Source organism: Heterodontus francisci, chromosome 28 (assembly GCF_036365525.1).
Source record: "Heterodontus francisci isolate sHetFra1 chromosome 28, sHetFra1.hap1, whole genome shotgun sequence".
In the NCBI taxonomy this organism is placed as follows: domain Eukaryota; kingdom Metazoa; phylum Chordata; class Chondrichthyes; order Heterodontiformes; family Heterodontidae; genus Heterodontus; species Heterodontus francisci.
In genome coordinates, this window is record NC_090398.1 from 74,088,611 (window position 1) to 74,112,817 (window position 24,207).

A 24,207-nucleotide genomic window follows, 5' to 3' on the forward strand; every position below is an offset into this window, starting at 1 on the left:
CACCGAGGTGCCTTTAATGGTCTCTATTTGTCTAGAAACAGCCTTCAACACCCAGAGGGGTCGCACTCAATATGTCGCCTGCTTGTGCCATAAGAGGGGCCTGCGGTAACTCTGTAAAGGCATAAGTTTTGCAGGGGCTTCAACTACTTGTTTACAACAATGCCTTTTACTATCAGATTTCTAAGGTCTTTCATCTGGCCCCTATGGCCGATATTATTGTTCTGCCACTGCGGGTCTTGATTAGGGTATTTTTGTTCAGCTGGTTCGTTTCCCCCTACCCCGGGAGGGTTTTCTCTTTCCCAAATTTTCAGGGGTCTTCTACGAGGACTTTCATTTCCTTTTTAAACACTCTTACCTCTCCTGACGTTAATGGTGCACTAACAAATCCAATTTCATTATTTCCTATTGGTACCTCTCTCAAGGGCATCATTGTCTTAGGAGACTCTCTGTCTCTATCGTCGTCGTTATCGTCGGGTTTAGGGGTGGTCCTTCTTGCTGTCCTTAGATCATATTTGGGTCTTTTTCTCCTTGGTTTTTGACTCTAAATCCCAATACTCCAACATCCGTCCCAATGGACTTTCTGGAGGGATGTTGCTGGCAGACTTTCCTTGTCTCCCATCGTCTTACTTTTTAGACGATTTATTTCCCATGGTTAACTGAAGGGTCTTGTACCCTACGGTATTCACCTCCTAGCTGAAGGGTCTTATACCTTACGGTATTCACCTCCTAACTGAAGGGTCTTATACCCGGCAGTATTCACCTCCTAACTGAAGGGTCTTGTACCCTACGGTAGTCACCTCCTAGCTGAAGGGTCTTATACCTTACGGTATTTACCTCCTAACTGAAGGGTCTTATACCATACAGTACTCACCTCCTAGCTGAAGGGTCTTATACTGCCCCACAGTATTCACCTCCTAACTGAAGGGTCTTGTACCTTACGGTATTCACCTCCTAGCTGAAGGGTCTTATACCTTACGGTATTCACCTCCTAACTGAAGGGTCTTATACCCCACGGTACTCACCTCCTAGCTGGAGGGTCTTATACTGCCCCACAGTATTCACCTCCTAACTGAAGGGTCTTGTACCCTACGGTACTCACCTCCGAGCTGAAGGGTCTTATACTGCAGTACTGAGAAGGTCTTATCCTACAGTTAACCAGTATTCACCTCCTAACTGAAGGGTCTTATACCTTACGGTATTCACCTCCTAGCTGAAGGGTCTTATACTGCCCCACAGTATTCACCTCCTAACTGAAGGGTCTTGTACCCTACGGCATTCACATCCTAGCTGAAAGGTCTTATACCTTACGGTATTCACCTCCTAACTGAAGGGTCTTATACCATACAGTATTCACCTCCTAGCTGAAGGGTCTTATACTGCCCCACAGTATTCACCTCCTAACTGAAGGGTCTTGTACCCTACGGTATTCACATCCTAGCTGAAGGGTCTTATACCTTACGGTATTCACCTCCTAACTGAAGGGTCTTATACCATACAGTACTCACCTCCCAGCTGAAGGGTCTTATACTGCAGGACTGTAAAATTCACTCCTCAAGGACTTTTGGTACTTAGAAGGTCTTATCCTACAGTTAACCATAAGTCACCAAGATAATACTTAAAAGTCGTTTTTCTTACCTTGGTCCGTGCACGGAGTTGCCTGACTTCACGTGTGTACCTGCCGCACTAAATACTCGTTCAGAGTGACTTCCCTAGGATCATTTTCAGTCGATTACTCGGGTCCGCTACCAACGAGAGAAACGAGACCGTTTTTAAATTAACGGGACGCGTCTTCTCGTCTGTCGTCGGCCGCGGTCCCGGCAATGATGAAGAGATCCCGGACGAGCCCCCAATTGTGAGAAACGTAGCCCACTTAATAATAATTTACACCAAGTCAAACTCTGAAGAAGTAAGTTTATTTAACGTTCTTGCAAGATCGGGTGTCCAACAAGCAGGCACACCAATCAACATATTCAGTTCATGTTTATACAATACAAATCCATTTGTCCACGCCTTTATTTTACATTATTGGTTATAACGTATTATGACACTAACCTATCCTATGGTTGCTACAGTCTCCTCCTCTGTTTACTTCTCCCCCTACTCTAACTTTCTAGCCCCTAACTCTTGTTTTTGTTTTACCTTATTTGGCTCTCCATTATGTGTTTTAACTTGCAGCTGTCAGCCTTTATCTCAGTGGGGCAGTTTCTTATTCACTACATCCTTTGTTCTAACTCTTGCTGTTTCTCTGTTACCTGCCTAAGCACAATTTTTAAGTGATGTACTGTCCCAAGGTCTGTACTTACATACCCTTATCAATTCTCTTTGTCAGTGATGTACTGTCTTAAGGTCTCCACATACCCTTATCAGTTCTCTTTGTCAGTGATGTACTGTCTTAAGGTCTCCACTGACATATCCTTATCAGTTCTCTTTTTCAGTGATTTCATTATGTTGTGCACAAATGACTTCTTGGTAACTTTCCACAAGCTGTAGAAACAACATTTCAGTATTTCTTATTCTCACATACTCTAAGAATAGAATTGTATTATGTTTGTACAATCGATTATGTAACAGTGATGCTTAAATGAAATTGTAATTGTCCAAGTGTACCACCTTTTATGTTGTAAACAAGTAATTGAAGCCCCTACAAAACTTATGCCTTTCCAGAGTTCCCGCAGGCCCCTCTTGTGGCACAAGCAGGCAATGTATTGACTGCGACCCCTCCGGGTGTTGAAGGTTGTTTCTAAACAAGTAGAGACCATCAAAGGCACCTAAGGGGGATCAATGGAAGGATTCTTAAAAGTGTTTTGAAGAATCAAAGGGGGGACTGTGAGAACAGAATTTTAAGAACAGAATTTAATGGGGATATTTAAGATGAAATAATTAAGCAATCATGCACTGCTAACAAGCTAGCTTCAGTGCTGCAGGGAGATACAGCTTATCAGAAATGACTTCATAACTTCAGGGCTCCAGAGGCAACTTGACCTTGCAGCTGGTAGAGAGAGAGAGAGAGAGAGAGAGAGACATTGTGCTTCAACAGCACTCTTTTTATCTCATCATCCAGACATGACACAATCCTTAGTGTGAGAAACATACTGACCACGGCAACTCACGCCCCTTGTCCGAGGGTGGCTCAGCCTACCCTTCTGATTCAGCAGTTGCTGAGCTTTTTGCTTCTATATTATATTGTTTAAATGTTATTTGAGTAAATAGATCCATTTAATCCTAGTGAATATATATATACATTCATATATAAGTGGATCAGTAGAGAGAAGGTTATCATAGAATGAGAAAGTGGGGGAATGTGGAAATGAGCAGAAAGGCATGGCACGATGCTAAATGGGAAATGCAGCCAAGTTAGGAATAGTAGCTTTGCTGAGCTTTGATAGGATGATTTAAGGTTGCAGAATCCGCAATGAAATAGTTAAAAGTAAAGGCTGAAGGTGTGAAATTGTATAGACTAGCTAACGCCGGTAATTACAAGGACATCTGTTCCTTTATGGCATGATTTTGTAGCTCCCTGTGGTTTGGAGCAATGGACTCTTGTAAAACACATCCTGTCCATCCCTGTGTGATTGATAATAAGAAATGTAGGGCCCCTCTTATCAGTGTATACGACCGCTGCTTTGGGTAACTGCAGACTGCACGAAGCACTTAGGAATGCAAACTTGATAAGATAACAGGATCAACTGTCACAAGGTAGAGACAGAACTCATGATAAATGTGGGGAGTGAGACCAGAATGTTTGTTGCTGACTTATCTCCTTTTGCTAATTTATCTTGCTTGTCTGCTTTCTTTTATCTTGCTGGTGCAAAACAAAATTATGTCAGTAACAAGTATGTGTTAAGAAAGGAGTGTATTGTTAACTTCAATAACAGATGTACTGCATGTTATCACGTGGTTGAAGTTGAATTGTACCGCACTGATTGGTTAAACAAGGAGGCGCAGCATGAATCTTAATGTATAAACAGTAGTATCTGTATCACAAATGGACACTTACTCTGGTGGATCCGACAGACACTGGTGGAGTCAGTGCCACTGTATCAGAGTAAGTCCACCGGCGACTGCGCAACTAAAGTAATTGATTTTACCTAAACATCCGATTCGGTATATTTACTGAACCAGACTGAGGGCAAAAAGAGCTCAGATTGTCAATTAAGCTCGGGATGCTCAAGAGGCCAGAAGTAGATGAGTGCCGATATCTAGGAGTGTTGTAGGGGTGGAGGAGATTACAGAGGTAGGGAGGGGTGATGCAATGAGGGATTTGAAAAGAAGGATGGGAGTTCTAAAATTGAGGTGTTGCTGACCAGGATCCAATGAAGTTCAGAGAGTAAAGGGGGTGATGGATGAACAGGACTTGGTGTGAGTGAGGACATGGGCAGCAGGGATTTGGATCACCTCAAGTTTATGGAGGGTAGAATGTGGGAGACCAGCCAGGAGTGTGTTGGAATGGTCAAGTCTACTGGTAAAAGGGGTGGGGAAGTTGCATTACTGGTTAATGAGAATATCACAGCTGGAGGAGGACACCTCGGAGGGGTCATGCAGCGAGGCAATATGGGTGGAGCTCAGGAATAGGAACGGTGAAGTGACGATGTTGGGGGGTTTACTACAGGCCTCCCAACAGCCAGCTGGAGGGAGAGTAGCAGATATGTTGACAGATTTTGAAAAGATGTAAAGGCAACAGGATTGTAGTGGTGTGTGAATTTAACTACCCCCATATTGACTGGGACTCACTGAGTGCTAGGAGCTTGGATGGGGCAGAATTTGTAAGGAGCATCCAGGAGGGCTTCTTGAAACAATATGTAGGTAGTCCAAAGAACAAAGAACAAAGAAAATTACAGCACAGGAACAGGCCCTTCGGCCCTCCAAGCCTGCGCCGATCCAGATCCTCTATCTAAACACGTCGCCTATTTTCTAAGGGTCTGTATCTCTTTGCTTCCTGCCCATTCATGTATCTGTCTAGATACATCTTAACAGACGCTATCATGCCCGCGTCTATCACCTCTGCTGGCAACGCGTTCCAGGCACCCACCACCCTCTGCGTAAAGAATTTTCCACGCATATCCCCCCTAAACTTTTCCCCTCTCACTTTGAACTCGTGACCCCTAGTAATTGAATCCCCCACTCTGGGAAAAAGCTTCTTGCTATCCACCCTGTCTATACCTCTCATGACTTTGTCATCCAACTAAGGATGGGGCCGTACTGGACCTGGTATTGGGGAATGAGCCCGGCCAGGTCGTCGAAGTATCGGCAGGGGAGCATTTCGGGAACAGTGACCATAATTCCATAAGCTTTAAGGTACTTGTGGATAAGGATAGGAGTAGTCCTCGGGTGAAGGTCCTAAATTGTGGGAAGGCTAATTATAACAATATTAGGCAGGAACTGAAGAATTTAGATTGGCGGCGGCTGTTTGAGGGTAAATCAACATCTGACATGTGGGAGACTTTCAAATGTCAGTTAATTAGTATCCAGGACCAGCATGTTCCTGTGAGGAAGAAGGATCAGTTTGGCAAATTTCGGGAACCTTGGATAACGCAGGATATTGTGAGCCTCGTCAAAAAGAAAAATTAAGCATTTGTAAGGGCTGGAAGGCTAGGAACAGCCGAATCCCTTGAGGAATATGAAGACAGTAGGAAGGAACTTAAGCAAGGAGTTAGGAGGGCTAAACGTGGTCATGAGAAGTCATTGGCAAAAAGGATTAAGGAAAATCCCAAGGCTTTTAATACGTATTTAAACAGCAAGAGGGTTACCAAAGAAAGGGTTGGTCCACTCAGGACAGAGAAGGGAATCTATGTGTGGAGCCAGAGGAAATGGGCGAGGTACTAAATGAGTACTTTAGAACATATAACATAGAACAGGACAGCACAGTACAGGCCATTCGGCCCATGGAGTTGTGCCGAACCTTTAACCTACTCTAAGATCAAACTAACGACATACCCTTCATTCTACTATCATCCATGTACCTATCCAAGAGTCGCTTAAATGTCGCTATTGTAACTGCTTCTACTACCACCACTGGCAGTGCACTCCACGCACCCACCACTCTCTGTGTAAAGAACCTACCTCTGACATCTCCCCGAAACCTTCCTCCAATCACCTTATAATTATGACCCTTGGTGATAGCCCTTTCCGCCCTGGGTAAAAGTCTCTGGCTATCAACTCTATCTATGCCTCTCATCATCTTGTACCCCTCTATCAAGTCACTTCTCATCCTTCTTCGCTCCATTGAGAAAAGCCCTAGCTCCCTCAACCTTTCTTCGTAAGACATGCCCTCCAGTCCAGGCAGCATCCTGGTAAATCTACTCTGCACCCTCTCTAAAGCTTCCACATCCTTCCTATAATGAGGCGACCAGAACTGAACACAATATTCCAAGTGTGGTCCAACCAGGGCTTTATAGAGCTGCAGCATAACCTCGCGGCTCTGAAACTCAGTCCCCCTGTTAATGAAAGCCAAGACACCATGCGCCTTCTTAACAACCCTATCAACTTGGGTGGCAACTTTGAGCGATCTATGGACATGGACCCCAAGATCCCTCTGTTCCTCCACACTACTAAGAATCCTGTCTTTAAGCCTGTAATCTGCCTTCAAATTCGACCTTCCAAAATGAATCACTTCACACTTTTCCCGGTTGAACTCCATGTGCCACTTCTCAGCCCAGCTCTGCATCCTGTCAATGTCCCGTTGCAACCTACAACAGCCTTCCACACTATCCACAACTCCAGCAACCTTCGTGTCATTAGCAAACTCGCTAACCCAGCCTTTCACTTCCTCATCCAAGTCATTTATAAAAATCACAAAGAGCAGAGGTCCCAGAACAGATCCCTGTGGAACACCACTGGTCACCGAGCTCCATGCTGAATACTTTCCATCTACTACCACCCTCTGCCTTCTATTGGCCAGACAGAGTATCCAGACAGCCAACTTTCCCTGTATTCCATGCCTCCTCACTTTCTGAATGAGCCTACCATGGGAAACCTTATCATATGCATTGCTAAAATCCATATACACCACATCCACTGATCTTCCTTCATCAATGTGTTTTGTCACATGTTCATATAATTCAATAAGGCTTGTGAGGCATGACATGCCCCTCACAAAGCCATGCTGACTGTCTCTAATCAAACTATGCTTTTCCAAATAATCATAATTCCTGTTTCTCAGAATCCTCTCCAATAATTTGCCCACTGCCGACGGAAGACTGACTGGTCTATAATTCCCAGGGTTATCCCTATTCCCTTTCTTGAACAAGGGAACAACATTTGCCACCCTCCAATCATCCGGTACTACTCCAGTGGACAGTGAGGAAGCAAATATCATCGCCAAAGGCGCGGCAATCTTTTCCCTCACTTCCCGTAATATCCTTGGGTATATCCCGTCTGGCCTCGGGGACGTATCTGTCCTCATTTCTTTCACAATTTCCAGCACATACTCCATCTCAACATCAACCTGCTCGAGCATATCAGTCTGTTCCACGCTGTCCTCACAAACGTCCAGGTCCCTGTCACCAGTGAATACTGAAGCAAGTTATTCATTTAGGACCTCCCCTACCTCCTCCGACTTTAAAAACAAGTTCCCTCCATTATCCCTGAGCGGCCCTACCCTCACTCTGGCCATCCTGTTGTTCCTCACATAATTGTTGAACGCCTTGGGATTTTCCTTAATCCTACCCGTCAAGACTTTTTCATGTCCCCTTCTAGCTCTCCGAAGTCCATTCTTCAGTTCCTTCCTGTCTACCTTGTAACCCTCGAGAGCCCTGTCTGATTCTTGTTTCCTCAACCTTAAGTAAGCTTCCTTCTTCCTCTTGACTAGCTGTTCTACATCTCTTGTCATCCAAGGTTCCTTCACCCTGCCATCCCTTCCCTGCCTCATCGAGACAAACCTGTCCAGCAGTCGCAGCAGGTGCTCCCTAAACAACCTCCACATTTCTGTCGTGCATTTCGCTGAGAACATCTGTTCACAATTTATGCTCCCCAGTTCCTGCCTAATAGCATTGTAATTCCCCCTCCCCCAATTAAATATTTTCCCATCCCGTCTGCTCCTGTCCCTCTCCAAGACGATAGTCAAGGTCAGGGAGTTGTCATCACTATCACCGAAATGCTCTCCCACCGAGAGATCTGCCAGCTGGCCTGGTTCGTTACCAAGCACCAAGTCCAACATAGCCTCCCCTCCAGTCGGCCTATCTGCATATTGAGTCAGGAAACCTTCCTGCACACACCTGCCAAAAACTGCTCCATCCAAACTATTTGCACGAAGGAGGTTCCAATCAATATTAGGGAAGTTAAGTCACCCATGACAACAACCCTGTTACTTCTGCACCTTTCCAAAATCTGCCTCCCAATCTGTTCCTCCGTGTCCCTGTTGCTATGGGGGCTCTATAGAAAACTCCTTTCCTGTTTCTGACTTCGAACCATAATGACTCAGTAGACAAACCCTCCGCGACGACCTCCCTTTCTGCAGCTGTGATACTATCCCTGATTAGCAATGCCATTCCCCCACTTCTTTTACTTCCCTCCCTATTCCTTTTGAAACATCTAAACTCCGGAAAATGCAACATCTATTCCCACCCCTGTGATATCCAAGTCTCCGTAAAGGCCGCAAGATCGCAGCTCCAAGTACTGATCCATGCTCTAAGTTCATCACCCTTAATTTTACACTTCTTGCGTTAAAATAGACACACTTCAATCCATCATACTGGCTGCAACTTTGCCTGTCAACTGTCTAACCATCCTAACAGACTCTCTGCACTCTGTATCTGCCTGTTCAACAACTAACCTGTTCCGTAGCTCCTGTTCCCATCCCCCTGCCAAACTGGTTTCAACCCTCCCGAAGAGCCCGAGCAAACCTCCCGCCCAGGATATTGGTGCCCCTCCAGTTCAGATGCAACCCGTCCTTCTTGTACCATTCCCACCTTCCCCAGAAGGTATCCCAATGATACACACAACTGAAGTCCTCCCTCCTTCACCAGCTCTGTCGCCACGTGTTCAGCTGCACTTTCCAGAGCTTGGGGTCTAGGCAACTGACGGTGTGGCCACCAATGGTGGAAAAGTTAATATCAGGAACGCAGAAGAGGCCTGAATTAGAGGAGCATATATATATTGAAGGGTTGTGGGCTGGAGGACATTACAGATACAGGGCGGGGGCGATTTCATGCAGGGAAAAGAACGACATTGCTTGGTCAGCAGTCAGTGATATGTGACGGAATTTGGTGAGAGATACGACATGGGCAGCAGAGTTCTGGAGGACCTCAAGTTTACAGAAAGTAGCATGTGGGAGACCAGACAGCAGTATGTGAATTGTCATGTATTGGGGTAATGAAGGCATGAATGAGTTTCAGCAGCAGATGGGCTGAGACAGGGGTGAAGTCGGGCGATGTTACTGAGGTGGAAAACGCGGTCGTAGTGATAGCCTGAATATTATGTTAGAAGCTCACTTTGTGGTCAAATGTGACATCAAGTTTGCAAACAGACTGTCTGAATCTCTGACTGATATCAGGGCGAGGGATGAAGTCAATAGCAAGGGAACAGAGTTGGAGTGGGGAGTGAAAACAATGGCTTCAGTCTTACAAATATTTAATTGGAGGAAATTTCTGCTAATCCAGTACTGGATGTCGGGGAAGCAGTCTGATAATTTAACAACAGTGGAGGAGTAGATTGAGGTGGTGGTGAGGTAAACTTGATGGAGTTCTTTGATAAAACAATGGAGAGGGTTGATGAGGGTGGTGTGATTGAAGTTATATATATGGACATTCAAAAGGTGTTTGATCAAGTGACATTCAATGGACAGGTTTGGAAAACTGAATCCGATGGATTAAACGGACAGTGACAGTGTGGATATAACATTGACTAAGGAACAGTAAACAGAGGGAAGTGGTGAAAGGTTGTTATTCAGAATCGAGGGTAGGACACAGTGGTGTTCCCCAGCGCTTGATATTAGGACCACTGTTCTTTTTGCTCTTGGAAAACACGGTGTGGGTCGGGCAGAGCCCCCTCCTCCCCCCTCTTTACAGAGCTCCCCTCTCTGCAGCCTCTGCTCCATTTGTTGGTCATGTTACAGACCCAGAGACACTGTACCTACAGTCCCCAAACCTTGTCCAGAGTTGGGTCAACAAATCCTCTCTCCTCCCTGAATGTCTGCAGCAGCTCACAGCACAACCTCCAGAAAACTATCCACAGCACCTCCACTAACTTTACAATAGCAGAAGTAAGTCTAAAGCCCTCCACCTGTAAGTTTGATGCCTGGTCCTTTTAAATAACACTGGAGCTAGTTCCCGTGCTGCTGAATGTATGTTCAGCTGAGAGTGACTGACACAGGCGGTCAGTGGACATGTACAGATCAAGTTTCAAAGACGTACATCAAAGCTACCGGAATGGCTGATTGACATCATATTCAGACCCCTCCTCACACTACAGACACACACACGTTACACCCACGCTAGCACCTCGGCGAGCCTGGGTGTCCTGCACAATGTGCTGGATGTGACTGGCAGTGCAGCTCACACCATTTTAAGGATCCAAACTTCTACAGCCCCAGTGGAGCTGGAGAGGTGAAATGTGTGGTCAGGGAGAGAGACAGAGGGAAATAAACTCACTTTAAAAAGGAATTTAAAAAGACTTTAAGATGAACACGTTTCAGGAATATTGGACATAAACAAAGGATTGGGGTAATCAGAGGGGTGAGGACATGGAGGGATTTGATCACAGGTGGAAGAATATTAAAATTGAGGTGTTACTGGACCAAGAGCCAATGCAGGTCAATGAGCACAGGGATGTTGGGTGAACAGAATTTGGTGTAAATTAGAAGATGACAGCAGAGTTTTGGATGATCACAAGGATACAGAGAGTAGAATGTGGGAGGCCAGCCAGGAGTGTGAATTAGAATTAGAATTAGAATTAGAACATTACAGCGCAGTACAGGCCCTTCGGCCCTCGATGTTGCGCCGACCATGTAATCCTTTCCTTGATGAACAATGCCACACCCCCCCCCCCCCCTCTTTTACCCTCTTCTCTGTTCTTACTGAAACATCTAAATCCCGGAACCTGCAACATCCATTCCTGCCCCTGCTCTACCCATGTCTCTGAAATGGCCACAACATCAGGATCCCAGGTACCAACCCATGCTGCAAGCTCACCCACCTTATACCCGATGCTCCTAGCGTTGAAGTAGACACACTTTAAACCAAGTTCTTGCTTGCCAGTGCCCTCTTGCGTCCCTGTAACCTTATCCCTACCTCATTACTCTCAACAGCCTGTACACTGGAACTACAATTTAGGTTCCCATTCCCCTGCTGATTTAGTTTAAACCCCCCCGAAGAGCACTAACAAATCTCCCCTCCAGGATATTGGTACCCCTCTGGTTCAGGTGAAGACCATCCTGTTTGTAAAGGTCCCACCTACCCCAGAAAGAGTCCCAATTATCCAGGAAACCAAAACCCTCCCTCCTACACCATCCCTGCAGCCACGTGTTCAACTCCTCTCTCTCCCTATTCCTCTCTTCGCTAGCACGTGGCACGGGCAACAACCCAGAGATAACAACTCTGGTTGTTCTCGCTCTAAGCTTCCACCCTATCTCCCTGAATTTCTGCCTTAAATCCCCATCTCTCTTCCTACCTATGTCGTTGGTGCCTATGTGGACCACGACTTGGGGGTGCTCCCCCTCCCCCTTAAGGATCCCAAAAGCACGATCAGAGACATCACGTACCCTGGCACCTGGGAGGCAACTCACCAACCGTGAGTCTCTCTCGTTCCCACAGAACCTCCTATCTGTTCCCCTAACTATGGAGTCCCCAATGACTAATGCTCTGCTCCTCTTCCCCTTTCCCTTCTGAGCAACAGGGACAGACTCTGTGCCAGAGACCTGTACCCCATTGCTTACCCCTGGTAAGTCGTTCCCCTCAACAGTATCCAAAACGGTATACCTGTTGTTGAGGGAAACGGCCACAGGGGATCCTTGCACTGCCTGCTGGTTCCCTTTCCTTCCCCTGACGGTAACCCATCTACCTACTTCTTTTACCTGAGGTGTGACTGCCTCCCTATAACTCCTGTCAATAATCCCCTCCGCCTCCCGAATGATCCGAAGTTCATCCAGCTCCAGCTCCAGTTCCCTAACGCGGTCTGCGAGGAGCTGGAGTTGGGTGCACTTCCCGCAGATGCAGTCAGCAGGGACACTCTTGGCGACCCCTACCTCCCACATTCTGCAGGAGGAACATACAACTGCTTTTACCTCCATTCCCACTATTCTAGATTCCCAACAAATCTACTGAAAAACCAAACGAAAAAAAAAAATCAAAACTTGTTCGCTTAGCAATCCGACGGACTGAACTTTTTAAATAAAAAGCTTACCTTATCAACACACCAGAGTCCTTTCTTTTTTGGTTAGAGGAGGAGGGTGGGTGGGAGACACTACACGTGTAGTGTCTCGGGTACTGCCACTGCCCAAAGTGTGCTTGAATAATCTTCTAAACCCCAGTGGATTTAAGACTAGCCTGTCCAGCCTTTCCTCATAAGACAGCCCGCCCATTCCAGGTACTAGTCTCGTAAACATTCTCTTGCTGCTTTCAATGCATTTACATCTTTCCTTAATTAAGGAGACTAATACTGTACATAGCATTCCAGATATCGTCTCACCAATGCCCTGAGATGTGAAGCATAATCTCCCTCCTGTGGTATTCAATTCCTCTTGCAATAAGCAATAACATTCTATTAGATTTCCGATTTCCTTTTTGCACTTGCATACTGAACTTCTGCAATGAATGCACTAGGACACACAGATACCCCTGCATCTTATAGCTCTGCAATCTCTCACCATTAAGATAGTATGTTTCATTTTTTTTATTCTTCCTGTCAAAATGGCCAATTTCACGTTTTACCACATTATGCTCCATCTGCCAGATCTTTTCCCACCCAGTTAACATATCTATATTCCTTTGTGGCCTCCTTATGTCGTTTTCACAACTTACTTCCCTATCTATCTTTGTCTCATCATAAAATTTAGCAACCAGAGCTTCGGTCCTTTTATCCAAGTAATTTATATAAATTGTAAAGAATTGAGGCCCCAGCACTGATCCATGTGGCACACCACATCGTGCCAACCAGAAAATGACTTGTGCCGAGTCTCTGTTTCCCGTTGGCTAGCCAATCTTCTATCCATGCCAATATGTTACGCCTGCACCATGAGTATTTATTTTCCACAATAACCTTTGATTTGGCACCTTATAAAATGCATCCTGGAAATCTAAGTACAGTATATCCACCAGTTCCCCTTCATTCACAGCACATGTTACTTCTTCAAAGAACTCGAATAAATTGATTAAACATGATTTCCCTTTCAGATTACCATGCTGACTCTGCTTGATTACTTTGATTTGTTTTCTAAGTGTCTGCTATTACATCTTTAATAATAATGTCTCACATTTTCCGTAAGAGAGTTGCGAAGCTAACTGGCCTATAGTTTCCTGCCTTCTGTTTCCCTGCCTTTTTGAATAAAGGAGTTACATTGGCAATAAAGGAGTTACGTACAGAGTGAAGCAAGTTGGGATTAATGAGAGTCCACCAGATCAGTGCAGGAAAACGGGCCCTGATGTAAAGCACAGCAGATCAGGCTGTGCCTTTGACTGCGGCAGTCAGACCCAGTAAACCTGCCACAGAGAGTGCGGGAAAACTTAACAAAATCCCTGAGAGTTACCAGGAATTTGTATCCTCAGGAAAAGTGACCCCATACCCCTCCAGTGAGGCAAGTAAACCAATAATCATACTCAAGGATGCAGGAGCCCCCAATCCCGTCTCCTGGGATAACAAAATTGTAATGAATTCTAGACTGTTAGTGAATGGTATTGGAAGACAGTATATGTCCATACCACTATATCTGGTGCACTTGGAGTATGACCCATGTTTCAGGACTGGTAACCATGGCGATTGTACCTAGTCTACCGGTGGATGGGTCGACCTTCTCCTGGGTAATGATTGACAGGGGAAAAGGTGGCAGCTTCCCTAGTAGTTTTAGAGAGACCAAAGAGGTCAGTGAGACAGAGCTGGACAGGAGAAGGTCCCTGACATTCTCCCTGATTGTGTGGTTACTCGGTCTATGGCCAAACAATCCCCTGAACTGACACGGCAGACAGTTGACCTGACTGTATTGTTGTCTGAAACCTTCTTTGGGAAGGTAAAGGACCCAAAGGATGTTTTAAACAGATCTTCCTTAGTTGAGACTCAACAACCCGACTCAGTGTTAAAATATAGCACAGACTGTCCAAACCAAAACTGAAGCAGATGGAGTTGCAGAGTGCTACGATTTAAAGAATGAGGAGCTGATGAGGAAGTGGAGATCTCCTCACAGACCTGTGGTTGAAGAGTAGACAGTGGTTCACCAGATGGTGGTGCCGCTGAGGTACCTGAATGAAATATTAAGAATGGCCCACGAGCTTCCAATGACTGGACATGTCGGTGTATGAAAAATTGAAGTCCGCATAAGACAGCATCTTAACGAGCCACAACTCCACAAAGATGTGGTGGAGTTCTGTAAAACTGACCACATGTGCCAGGTTGTGGGGAAGCCCCAACCTGCAATAATACCTGCACCCCTAATTTCCATAACAGCTTTGGGGAACACTTCAGCAGAATACTGGTGGGTTGTGTTGTGCACCTGCTGCAAACAAAACGGGACTAGCAATATCTTCTCACCATTATGGATGCGGTGACCCAATTCCCAGAGGCCATTCCCTGGAAGAACTATCTCTGCCAAGGTAGTTGTGGAGGGACTAACCCAATTCTTTACCCGATATGGGCTGCCTGCTGAGATCCAGATGGACCAGGTCATGGGTATTCTGTAGATTCATATTCATAACCTAGCAAATATCCTCAGCCTACCACCTACAGTCACAAGGGGCTTTGGAGCGGTACCACCAGACCCTAAAGACAATGATCAGGCCATACTGCTATGAGTAACCCCATGACTGGGACAAAGGGCTGGGATTTCACCTGTTGGTTACCAGGAACCTATCCAATGATTCCACTGCCTTTAGTCTCTTTGAATTAGTTTATGGACACGAGGTCCTCTCAAACTAATCAAGGAAAAACTTTAGGGACACAAGGAAGTTTATTCCATGTTGTACTACATTTCCATGCTCTGGGAGCGGCTCACAAGAGCCTGTGCAATTGCTCAAGAACACCTAAAGATCTCCCAGGCAGTTATGAAAAGGTAAGCAGGCAAAAATGCCAAGGCCAAAACATTTCAGCCCAGAGACCATGTACTGTTACTACTCCCACTGCAGGGTGAAACCCTGAAATCCCTGTTCAGTGGTCCATATCGAGTGGCAAAAGGAATAGTCAGGTAAATTATTTAATTGACACCCCAGACCAGAGGAAAAAAGCAAAGGCTGTTTAGGGGACAGACAAGTACAGATCTGTCAGACAGTCAGGAGGGGAGGATTTAAAAGGACAATGAGGACAGGTTAGAGGATGGCCAGGAGGATTCCCAATTGGAATCCCCTACTCTTCAATTAGCCAGCCCTGACATGTTAGATAAATTAGACCACACACTCTCCTCCTTAAATGCAGGTCAAAGAGGCACCCTAAAAAGGCTGCTAACAGCTTTCACAGAAAGCTGCAAGGACTAAGAAAGTTCCCAAAGAAAGTCAAGCTGATGGTGAGGGAGTTGCATCACTTAGTCGAAGTGACGCCGGAGAGTGCAGTGAAAGCTGGACAGACACCTGCGAGTGCTAATGTCCCAGAGGACATAGGGCAGATTAGAAAAAACAAATCCTCCCCATAGTAAAGAGAAAAGTGAAGGGAAAATACCTTAAAGTAAACAGCACTTGTGTACCTCACCAGAAAGCTAAAAGTAATGTCAGTGTGGATCTACCCACTGAAGAACCCAATGATCAGGTCCCAAACCCAAAGCTAATCAAACTCAACAATTTCAAAGCAGAGCTCAGCAAGAACAAAGGCCCAGAGGAAATCTCAGGGGCTAAAAAAAAATTATTACACACTGTCGGTTTAGGGAGAAGGATTATCAAGGTGCAGGAACCTGAATGGTAAACGTTGCATTGCAGGAGAGAAAAAAAAAGCATTGCAATGGCTGATGCATTGTCCAGGGTCGAACCCGACACATAACCATCCCAGACAAAACACCAAAAAATTAAATCAGCTCAACTGTAACAGAAAATGCCAGCTGCAGTAATTCTAAGACTGATGTGTGAATTTGAGAATTGGTTATTGAAAAGGAATTTGTGTTTCCTTCTTTTTCTTCCCGCAATTCTGTAGCGAAATGTTTCTATTATCACATTTCTTTTCATGTGCTGCGGTGGTGACAAGATAACACAATATGCCAAATGACGAATTTTGATTCATCGATTAGAAACGTACAGTAAACTTTTAATGGAAAAAATCTTACAGTTAACCTTGAAAAAACAGTCAGCCAAGATGGCCACTTCAATTGGCATCACAAACACCTTTTCACCAGGGCCTCCAACATGTCTGATGAGCCTGGCCCCAAATCATTAGCGTGCTCTAGTGATTGAATTATCTCTGATCATATTAATTAACACGGCATACAAGGCCATCCTGACACATTGACTTTGAAAGAGCAAACTCCTCCAAGTGTAAATACTTGTAACCTGAACCCTGGGCAGATAGATGTTTCTAACCTTGAATCTCATTATAAGGGTCCAGAGAATACAGTGAGGCAGTCTGGAGACCTTCTTTCCAACTTCAGCCAGAAGACCAGCGAATCATCCAACCTCACAGAATGAGTATTTCATTTAAGTATTTAATTTGGATTCCAATCCAACCACAAATTTACTTCTCACTCTGTAATCTATTTCGCTGTGACTTTCATCTGAGTGTGTGCGTAGATGTGTGGTGTATTTTTTATGATTTTATTTAGATCGGCTTGAGATTGTTAAGTGTAATAAACTCACTTCTTTTGTGTTTAAGCTCAAGAGAACCTGTCCGATTGGCTGCTTCACCATCACCACAAAGGGAAAAGGTAAAATACTCACTGAGACAGTAAACACATCCACTGCTTTAAAATGGCAAACACTGTTGTGGTCAAATAAGAGGAACGACAAGAGGAGCGACTGTGATGCCTGCTCACCTGGCCGTAACAATAGCCAGGGTTGGGGATGGGGAGAATATGGGAATGAACACAGCTCAGCATTAAATAGATACCAGAGGTTGTAAACTTCCTGGTTCCACCTCAGTCAACGGCCACTGAGGGGCATGAAGATCGTGGAGAGGGAATATAGTTTGTGACAGAAACAGAAGACAATGACTTCAGTCTTCTCACGATTTAAATGACAAGAACACTAAATCAGTGAAATATAGTTTATGAATCTAATAGTTGGATAGAGAGGCTTACCAGGGACACCAAGAATAGCGAGGATGGGATAGTAAATAAAGTGAATCATCCTCAGAGCGTATTAGATCCGATATTCCAATGGTATCCAATATTAATCTGCAGCAACCAGGTCAAGCAAAGAGGAGAAACTCCTGCTGCCCACTGTTGTCACATTCCAATCTATTGTTCTCAGATTCTGGACCATTGTTGTAACATTGGAATCTATTGTCCTCTGATTCCGATCCATTGTTGCAACGTTACAATATATTGTTCTCAGATTCTGGCCCATTGTTGTAGCATTCCAATCTATTAATTTCAGATTCTGATCTATCCTCTCCCTCTCTCTGCAGCCACTGATCCCTGTTAGTGTCAGAGGTGATGCTCCCGCTGATACTATGGAATAACACATTGAAAGGACCCCCTTATTAAAAGAAGATGGAAACCCTCCAGTGACACAATTCGGGTCCATAGAGACTGACATAAACTACAGTTTGAACAAACGTGTTCAGCTAATCCCTTTCAATTTAACACTTTTTATACCTCAACAAAGTTGAACATTTTCGTGATCTGGGTGGGATGTTTGAGGGTTGATGGGGGAAGGTCTGCTGGAAATAGTAGATCCACTGGTGAGAATGTTTCAAACCTCCTTGGATATGGGAGTGGTGGAAGACGGAAACTCTCCAGTGACACAAAAGCTTCACTAATGTTCTATAGGGAAGGAAATCTGTTGTCCTTACCTGGTCTTGCATTCATGTGACTCAAGACCTACAGCAATGTGGTTGAAATGGACTAACAAGCCAATCAGTTGTATCTAACCGCTATGAAGCCAATAAAAAGGAATGAAACCAAAGGCCCACCCGTCATTGACCTAGGCATCAGAAACAACAACGGCATGCCCAGCCCTATCGACCATGCACAGTCCTCCTTACTAACATCTGGGGGCATGTGCAAAGTTGGGAGAGCTGTCCCTCAGACTAGTCAAGCAACAGCCTGACATAGTCATAGTCACGGAATCATAAATTACAGGCAATGTCCCAGACACTGCAATCACCCACCGGCAGGACAGACCCAACAAAGGTGGAGGGATAGTGATCTACTGTAGGGAGGGAGTTGCCCTGGGAGTCCTCAACATCGACTCCAGATCCTATGAAGTCTCATGGTAACAGGTCGAACAGGGACAAAGAAGACTCATGCTGAATACCACCTCCCGCCCTCCCTCAGCTGATGAGTCAGTACTCCTCCATGTTGAACACCACTTTCAGGAAGCACTGAGGGTGGCAAAGGCGAAGAATGTACTCTGGGTGGGGAACTACAATGTCCATCACCAAGAGTGACTCAGTGGAACCACTACTGACCAAGGTGGCCGAGTCCTAAAGGGCATATCTGCTAGACTGGGTATGTGTCAGTTCGTGAGGAAACAAGAGGGAAAAAACATACTTGAACTCGTCCTCACCAATCTACCTGCCGTCGGTGCATCTGTCCCTGAAAGTATTGGTAGCAGTGAGCACAGTACAGTCCTTGTGTAGACGAAGTCCCTCCTTCACATTGAGGATACCATCCATCGTGTTGTGTGGCACTATCACCGTGCAACTTGGGATAGATTTCGAACAGATCTAGCAATGCAAAACTGGGTATCCATGAGGCACTGTGGGCCATCAGCAGCAGCAGAATTGAACTCATCCACAATCTGTAACCGCATGGCCCAGCATATCTCCCATTCTACCATTACCATCATGCCAGGCAACCAACCCTGATTCAAAGAAGAGTGCATGAGGGCATGCCAGGAGCATCATCAGGCATACCTCAAAATGAGGTGTCAACCTGGTGAAGCAACAACCCAGGAGCTCTTGCATGCTAAACTGCGAAAATAGCTTGCGATAGACAGAGCTAAGCAATCCCATAACCAACGGATCAGATCGAAGCTCTGCAGTCCTGCCACATTCAGCCGTGAATGGTGGTGGACAATTAAACAACTAACTGGAGGAGGTGGCTCCACAAATATCCCCATTCTCAATGATGGGGGAGCCCAGCGCTTCAGTGCGAAAGATAAGGCTGAAGCACTGAAGCATTTGCAACAATCTTCATCCAGAAGTGCCGAGTTGATGATCCATCTCGGCCTCCTCCTGAAATCCCCTGCATCACAGATGCCAGACTTCAGCCTAATCGATTCACTCCGTGTGGTATCAAGAAACGATTGAAGGCACTGGATACTGCAAAAGCTATGGGCCCTGATACTATTCCGGAAATAGTACTGAAGACCTGTGCTAGAGAATTTGCCACGCCCCTAGCCAAGGTACAGCTACAACACTGGCATCTACCCTGCAACGTGAAAAATTGCACAGGTAAGTCCTGTACACAAAAAGCAGGACACGTCCAACCCGGCCAATTACCGCCCCATCGGCCTACTCACAATCATCAGTAAAGTGTTGGAAGCTGTCATCAACAGTGTCATCAAGCAGCACTTGGTTAGCAATAAGCTGCTCAGTGACGCTCACTTTGGGTTCCGCCAGGGTCACACAGCTTATAACCTCATTACAGCCTTGCTTCAAACATGGACAAAAGAGCTGAACTCAAGAGGTGAGGTGAGAGTGACTGCCCTTGACATCAAGGCAGCATTTGACCGATTATGGCATCAAGGAGCCCTAGCAAAACTGAGGTCAATGGGAATCGGGGGAAAACCCTCCACTGACTCGATTCATACCTAGCACAAAGGAAGATGGCTGTGATTGTTGGAGGTCAATCATCTGAGCTCCAGGACATCACTGCATGAGTTCCTCAGGGTAGTGTCCTCGGCCCAACCATCTTCAGCTGCTTCATCCATTACCTTCCTTCAATCATATGGGCATAAGTGGGGATGTTCGCTGATGATTGCACAATGTTCAGCACTATTCTTGACTCCTCAGATACTGAAACAGTCCGTCTAGAAATGCAGCAAGACCTGGACAATATCCAGGCTTGGGCTGATAAGTGGCAAGTAACATTCGCGCCACACAAGTGCCAGGCAATGACCATCTCCAACGAGAGAGAATCTAACCATCTCCCCTTGACATTCATTGGCACTACCATCGCTGAATCCCCCACTGTCAACATCCTAGGGACTACCATTGAGCAGAAACTGAAGTGGAGTGGCAACAAGAGAAGGTCTGAGGCTAGGAATCCTGCGGTGAGTAACTCACCTCCTGACACCCCAAAGCCTGTCCACCATTTACATGGCATAAGTCAGGAGTGTGATGGAATACTCTCCACTTGCCTGGATGGGTGCAGCTCCAACAACACTCAAGAAGCTCGAAATCATCCAGGACAAAGCAGCCCGCTTAATTGGCACCCCATCGACATTCACTCCCGCCACGACCGACGCACAGTGGTGTGTTCTATCTACAAGATGCACTGCAGCAATGCACAAAGGCTCCTCAGACAGCACCTTCCAAACCCGCGACTTCTACCAACTAGAAGGACAAAGGCAGCAAATACATGGGAACACCACCACCTGCAAGTTCCCCTCCAAGTCACACACCATCCTGACTTGGAACTGACTGATAGAACCGGGAACCCTCACAACTTTTAAGAAGTATTTAGATGAACACTTGAAACGCCACAGCATTCAAGTCGACGGGCCAAGTGCTGGGAAATGAGATTAGAATTGATATCAGCTGGAGGAGATTACAGAGATAGGGAGGGTCGAGACAATTGAGGGATCTGAGAACAAGGATGAGAATTTTAAAATCAAGACCTTGCTTGACTGGAAGCCAATGTAAGGGCGGCACAGTGGCGCAGTGGTTAGCACCGCAGCCTCACAGCCCCAGCGACCCGCGTTCAATTCTGGGTACTGCCTGTGTGGAGTTTGCAAGTTCTCCCTGTGTCTGCGTGGGTTTCCTCTGGGTGCTCCGGTTTTCTCCCACATGCCAAAGACTTGCTGCTTGATAGGTTAATTGGTCATTATAAATTGCCCCTAGTATAGGTAGGTGGTAGGGAAATGTGGGGACAGGTAGGAATATGGAATTAGTGTAGGATTAGTATAAATGGGTGGTTGATGGTCGACACAGACTCGGTGGGCCTGTTTTAGTGCTGTATCTCTAAACTAAACAAAAATAAACGGGACTTGGTGTGAGCTAAGACATGGGGAGCAGAGTTTTGGATTACAGGTTTACAGAAAGTAGAATGTGGGAGATCAGTCAGGAGTGAGTTGGAATAATCACACAGAGGCGATGAAGGATTGAATGAGGTTTCAGCAGCAGATGGGCTGAGACGGGGTGAAGTCGGGCGATGTTACTGTGGTGGAAATAGGAGGTTGTAATGACATCCTGAAAATGAGTTTAAAGCTATTTCTGTGGTCAAATGTGACACCAAGGTTGTAAACATACTGCCTGAATCGCAGACTTTCACCACGGAGAGGGATGGAATCAATAGCAAGGGAACAGAGTTGGAGTGGGGAGTGAAAACAATAGCTTCAGTCTTCCCAATATTTAATTGGAGGAAATTTCTGCTCATCCAGTACTGGATGTCGGATAAGCAGTCTGATAATTTAACAACAGTGGAGGAGTGGAGAGAGGTAGTGGTGAGGTAAACATGATGGAGTTATTTGATAAAACAATGGAGAGGGTTGATGAGGGTGGTGTGATTGAAGTTATATATATGGACTTTCAAAAGGTGTTTGATCAAGTGTCATTCAATAGACAGGTTAGGAAAACTGAACCCTATGGATTTAAGGGACAGTGACAGTGTGGATATAACATTATCTAATGAACAGTAAACAGAGAGAAGTGGTGAAAGGTTGTTGTTCAGACTCAATGGGAGTATACAGTGGTGTTCGCCAGGGCTCGGTATTAGGACCACTGCTCCTTTTGCTCTTGGAAAATCCGTGGTGGGTCGGGCAGAGACCCCCTCCTTCTCCCTCCTTCCCCTCTCTGCAGCCTCTGCTCCATGTGTTAGTCATGTTACAGACCCAAAGACACTGTAACTACATTCCCCATACCTCGTCCAGAGTTGGGTCACCAAATCCTCTGTCCTCCCTAAATGTCTGCAGTAGCTCACAATACAACATCCAGAAAACCATCCACAGCACCTCCAGTAACTTTACAATAGCAGAAGTAAGTCAAAGGCTCCTCACCTGTAAGTTGGATGCCTGGTCCTTTTAAATAATACTGGAGGGGGTTGCTCGTGCTGCTGAATGTATGTTCAGCTGAGAGTGACTAACACAGGCAGTCAGTGGACATGCACAGACCAAGTTTCGAAGACGTACATCAAAGCTGCCAGAATGGCTGATTGATACCATATTCAGACCCTTCCTCACACTGCAGAGACAAACACACGGTACACACATACGCTGGCACCCCGGCCAGCCTGGGTGTCCTGTACAATGTGCTGGATGTGACCGGGTGTGCAGCTCACACCATTTTATGGATCCAAACTTCCACAGCACCAGTGGAGCTGGAGAGATGAAATGTGTGATCAGAGAGAGAGACAGAGGGAAAGAAACTCACTTTAAAAAGGGAATTAGAAAAAGACTTTAAGATGAACAAGTTTCAGGAATATTGGAAATGGACAGGGGATTGGGATAATCAGAGCGGTGAGGACATGGAGGGATTTGATCACATGAGTGAGAATATTAAAATTGAGGAATGTTACTGGAATAGGAAGATAGAACTGAGGAGGAGGCCATTCGGCCCTTTGAGCCTGCTCCACCATTCATAAGAACATGGCTGAACTTTTATTTTTAAATTTATATCCTAGTTCTAATCTCCCCCACAAGAGGAAACATCGTCCCAGTATCCACTCTATCAAGTCCACTTAGGATCTGATAAGTATCAATAAGACACCTCTCATTCTTCTAAACTCCAACCTCTTCAAACGTTATTCATAAAATCAGCCCTTCATTCAGGGAATGACTCAATTGAACTTTTGCTGTCCCGCTTCTTCAGAAATTATATCATTTTTATCAAGTTATGACACTAAAACTTGACACAATACTCCAGATGTGGTCTCACCAAGGCCCTGCACAGCTGCAGTAAAACTTCTTCACTTGTATACTCGATTTATTTTGCAATAAACACGAACATTCCATGTTCCATCATAGTCACTTGCTGTCCCTGAATAATAACTCTTTCTGATTCATGTACCAGGACACCCAGATCCCTCTGTACCACCGAGTTCTGCAATTTCTCTGCATTTAAACAGTATACTGCTTTTCGATTCCTCCTGCCAAAATGGACAAATGCACATCTTACCACATTATACTCCATCTGTCAAAGTTTTACAACCTCACTTAACCTGTTTATATCCCTTTGTAGACTCTTTACCTCCTCTTGACAGCTTATTTTCCTTCCCATCATGCTGTCATTGATAAATGTATCTCCCATACATTCTGTCTCTTCATCTAAGTCATTAATATGGCTTGTAAATATTTGAGGCCCCAGCACTGATCCCTGTGGCACTCCACTAGTTACAGCTTGCAAATAAAAACAAGATCAATTTATCCCAGTCTCTATTTCCTGTTAGATAACTATTCATTTACCCCTGCCAATATGTTAGCCCCTGCTGTCAGGCCTTTTTGAAATCCTTGTTCACCACATCTACAGGTGCCCCTTTATCCACCTTGCTTGTCACTTCCTCAAAGAGCTCTAATAATCTACTTACATATGATTTCCCTTTCACAAAACCATGTTGATTCTGTCTGATCACATGATTTTCTATGTATGCTACTATAACTTACTTATTAATGGATTCTAACAATTTCCCTATGACAGATTTTAGGCGACCTCACCTTTACTTTCCTGTTTTCGGTTTCCCTCCTTTCTTGAATGAATGTATTCCATTTTCTATTTTCCAACCCACTGGGACCCTTCCAGAATCTAAGGAATTTTGGAAGATTACAACCAATG